The sequence below is a fragment of the Cricetulus griseus genome, chromosome 4 (genome assembly GCF_003668045.3).
Source record: "Cricetulus griseus strain 17A/GY chromosome 4, alternate assembly CriGri-PICRH-1.0, whole genome shotgun sequence".
Lineage (NCBI taxonomy): Eukaryota > Metazoa > Chordata > Mammalia > Rodentia > Cricetidae > Cricetulus > Cricetulus griseus.
The window spans coordinates 182,697,398-182,702,259 of record NC_048597.1 but is presented as its reverse complement, the minus strand read 5'-3'; the positions used below and the strand labels follow the sequence as shown (position 1 = coordinate 182,702,259).

At 43.6% G+C, this 4,862-nt stretch overlaps 1 pseudogene; it reads left to right on the top strand.

Moving 5' to 3' along the window:
• Window positions 1-257: 257 nt before the first annotated feature.
• LOC100756686 lies at window positions 258-4,463 on the top strand (annotated as a pseudogene).
• The last annotated feature ends 399 nt before the right edge of the window (window positions 4,464-4,862 follow it).

Below are 4,862 nucleotides of genomic sequence, written 5' to 3'. Positions count from 1 at the left end.
GAAATACCGGGGAACAAAAGTCTTACTCAGATCCTTTCTAGATCACTGTTAAAGTGTGGGGCATGTGCATTCTGTCTTGACTCCCCAACCTAGCTAATAATTTGGGTTTCTGTCATAATGACATCACTGTTATAGCACTAACTGCCTTGTCACTAACACTGACTGCTGTTGGCAGTGCACCATGGTCCAGCCATGTGCCTTTGTTACTTTGGAGATGGGGTTGCAGTGGTTCACTCTTGGCTCGTGTGATTAGCTGCATGCCCTCAGGAGAGGCACATGTTTGGGACTGTGGAACCAATCCAGGCCCTGTGACACGTACAGGACAAGTCTGTGGCCGCAGCTTCACTCTCACAGTAAGCTTCAATTCTACTCAAGGACTCTTTCCCCAATTCTGTGTCTTTACTCTACAAATAACATAGTCCCAAAGAAACTCTGAAAGTACAAATTAAACTCCACTTATAACCCCAAATTTTCTTTCAGGTTTTGCTAAGTGGGATTTCCTCATGTGTTTGAGCAATAATAGTAGGAGGTTATTGGGATCAGGGGTCCAAAGGTTGAAATTGGAATCCTCCCTTACTCATTTGCCGACAGAATGACTTTAGGCAGGCCACTGCTCCCGCCTGATCTTCAGTTTCCTCACCCTCGAAGAGAGGGGTCTCTTCTCTAAGTCAGCACATACCTGTGGAAGTTATGTGTGCCATGGGCATACTAGTTCCTGAGTGAACGGTGATTGAAGATTCTAATCTTTCGGCACTCACAGTATAGCAGGAGACATGGACAAATAAGACATTGCTGCTTATGCATGCCCTTTGTAGTCTTCACAAGATACTTCTTGCAAATGTACGTTAAATTGTGATGAGCTATTTTGTGTGTGCATGCATACATACATGTGCATATTCATACGAGGGAATGAGTGTGGTATGCATGTGGAGGCCAGAGGACAACTTCTGGTGTCCAAGAGCTCACCAATTAGGCTAGGCTGCCTGACCAGTGAGCCCAAGGGATTCAACCCACGCCTCCCTCCCCAAGGCTGATTAAACGCTTATACTACCATACTTGACTTAATCTTTTAAAACATAGGTCTGGGGAATTGAACTCTTATCTTCATGCTTGTATGTCAAGTACTTTATTCATAGAGCTATTACCCCCATTGATGAAGTGCTATTTTAGATGAAGTGCTATTTAAAATAGCTATTTTAGCTACTTTACTGTAAGTCCATATATATATATATATATATATATATATATATGTGGTTTTGCCTACAGCTGAGCAGATGGAGACATCTGCCTCTGCTCTTCCCCGTATACACTCTAGCCTCTCCCAAAGACACCAAGGCTTTGTGCAATTAGGAAAGAATTGCATATATATATATGGACTTACAGTAAAGTGGGGTGCTATTTCTGATGCAGAATACTTGGCATAGCTCTGTAGAAATGCTCAGTATTCTGTCTTTTGCCTCTTCTCAAAAGCATATCCATCTCTCATCAGCCTCAAAGGTACACTACTCTTCATCTTGTGTCTAAATCCCTGCCCAGAGATATAGACAGAAGGACCTCAGACAAGGAAAGGACAGGAGATTGTTGACAAATTTCCTCCCTGGATGAGATTTGAACAATGTCGTCCCTCTCCTAAGGTCACAGTCACAAACCAACACAGCTAAGTTCACTCTAGGGAAGCAGTTTGTTGGCTTACTTACAGTGCATGGGTGAAGGGTTACTTACAGGAGTGTGGGAGACCCCAAAGGAGAGACTCAGCATGGACGATGGCTTCCCTACAGCTGAGCAGATGGAGACATCTGCCTCTGCTCTTCCCCGTATACACTCTAGCCTCTCCCAAAGACACCAAGGCTTTGTGCAATTAGGAAAGAATTGCATACAAGTTGGTTGGGAGGAGAGGTCAGATACTCAGACCAGGGACTCATGGTCTTCACTCTTCCCCTCTGCTAGAAGGCAATGCCAATAGTCAACAAGCCCAACTGTGGGGATCTTTTACAAGCAGGCACAGCTGAATTCACAGAGTGGATATTTGTCTGTGTGTATAGTGCTGGGCAGCACCGGTCTGCTGTCAGTGTTATTGATGTGTTTTTTTGGGGGGGGGGATTTTTTTGGTTGTTTTTGTTTTTTTCTCTAAGCTAACGTCTAAAAGTTTATTTCTGGGATTTTGTAAACGTTCCTTTGTCAGGGTTCTTGGGTAACACAAGCTACATCAGACTGTCTCACAGCTGAGGAAATCCTGAAGAGGGACAGTTCTCTGGAAAATGGGAATGTCACAGCACCTGTCATAAGCCAAGTTCACACCAAACTTTTATCAAGAACTGACTTCAAAAACCATTCCCAAGACTGAAAGTTTTCCTGAGGGAAATCAGAGTGACATAGTGGACCTGATGGTGGTAACACTCAGTTTTCTTGGAGGCTTTTTTGGTCCTATTTGTAAGCTCAATTTGCCTTTAATAATGGGGAAAACAGGAAACTGGCAGAAATGAAAACTGAAGATGGCAAAGTAGAAAAGTACTATCTCTTTATGATGGAGAAAGGTAGGGGAAAGAGGCTAGAGCATCAAGGAATGAGAACTGAATTTGTAGGTCAAATTGAACTTTTCAATGACAAGAGTAATACTCATGAATCTAAACCTAGTGAAAGAATTATTAGCCTTACCCAGAGAACTGACTCATAGCAGGAGTTATGGTTTTAGATTTATGCGAGTTGAAAAGCCATATGAGTCATGCATGGATGTCAATGTCCACCTGAGGTTATTTTATTAAGGTGAAGGTTGTGAGAAGGCTGACAGTCTCAGTGAAAGAGTGTGATCTTATGGTTCACCAGCTTGCTACCTATCCAGACGTCAACAACTCTATTAAAATGCAGGTGGGCACTGAAGATTTCTGCACATAGAGTTTGAATATAGTAAGTCAAAGTATCATTTAAAGGAAAACCTTACTTCTTACAAGTAAGAATAAAAACACAGCACATTGAGTGATCAAGAAAGAGATCACAGGAATTAGATCCAGCACCACAACAGAAACAAAAACAATCATTGAGTATGAAATAACAGATGGTGCACCAGCAAAAGGAGACTCTATTCCCATAAGGCTGTTCTTAGCTATGACCCAACACCCACAATGTGGGCCATGAACAAGAAGTTTTCAGTAAGGTACCCTTTGAACCTTGTGCTTATTGATGAAGAAGACAGAAGGTACTTCAAACAGCAGGAGATCATCCTGCAGAGAAAAGCACCTGAAAAACTGAGAAAACAGAGAAAGAACTCTCACCAGTGATTTGAATTTCCAGGATCACAGCCTAAGATGTAAACAGAATAGGACAAAGCAGCAAGATTAAGAGCTGTATCCAAGAGGTGAGGTTCAGTGGGTTAAAGATGGTTGCAGCCTGGGGATTGTCCAACGCCATGTCTGCCAGTCTTCCTCATCCTAATGTGCTGCATTTATTTTATAGTATAATCAAGGGCTCTTTGTGTGTCGGGGGGGGGGTACCTTCCAAAATTTGATTTGGGTCCAGTTACTGTCAAAGTATCTCTTGCTGTGAAAGAGCTGTGATAAAGTTCTTTAACTCATACAGAGCAGGTCACTTGACACCTTTAGGCCACACCAAGAACTATAAAACAGCACTGTCATTTTTGAAGGAACTGTGATCTGAGTGCATTAGACACACTGCCTGTATGTACATGCACACACATGGGGAGATAAGGAACTGGACCCAAGGGTTACATGAGTAATGCAACATAAATAAGATTCAGGTCTCCGCACCCATATCAGGCAGCTCACAACCCTCTGTAACTCCGGCTCCCGGGCATCGGATCTTCTCTTTTGTCCTCCATGAACAATGCACTCACTTGCACACACAACCCAACACACAGAGAGACATAATTCAAAACAAAATTAAAATTTTAAAAGGAAGAAAATGGCTTTAGTTACCAAAAGGCAAGGTGAGTAGGGTTTGGACAGGAAGCCTAGCAGGAAAATAACATTCTAGATGAAAAGATACAGCACAGGCAGGAGCTTGTAGGCAGAAGTGAGATATATGGGGCATAGGTATATATGTGATTATACACAAAGACATATGTATGTGCCTTCCTATTTGTGACTAGGGATGTATTTCAGGAATTGGCTTTGCCCAGTTCTCAGACCTCTTTGGCTGCCTCTGACAGATTAATTGCCTTATACCTGAAGCTTGAAGTTCAGAGGAAGATCAAGAAGAGAAGATGGGTGAGAGGTTACCAAGAGGGGGCCATCAAGGGTACTCTGGAACCTGCCTTCATCATCTGGGGTTCATGAGAAAGACTGATACCCACGGAAATTCATCAGTTCCAATCGCCTCTGACCTTGAATGCCATGAATGGCCTACAGAAGCTAGGAGGCTTCATTGTGGAGTTCAATAAGCTCACACCTCGTGTGGGAGTTGAGAAGGCTGAGGAAGATGCAGGCAAGGTGGAGAGGCTTCAGGTGTGAACGTGGCCTCATACCAGCAAGGTGAGCCATCAGATAAAGAGACAAGGTGCGAGAACTACAAGCAGATGCTGTCTCAGTCCTGACCTCTGGAGCAGTCAGCTGTCGCAAGAATCTCTCTTGGGACACACCCTAACTAAAGATACAGAGAAAGGAGAAATGGGGGAAACGCTCGGCTTACCAGAGTCCCAGGTGACACAGCGCTGACACAGACAGCAAACTGTCCACGAAGCCAGAAGCACTTCACAAGCCACCACCTTGGAAGCTTTGAGCATTCTTTCCCCAGAACTGGACAATTTTACCAGATAGATAAAGAGGAGCAAGCAGAATTCTAGGACGGCCCCGAGTTTCCAGACCTAGTGTAAGTACAGGGTTTCCAGACCTAGTGTATGTACACACCAT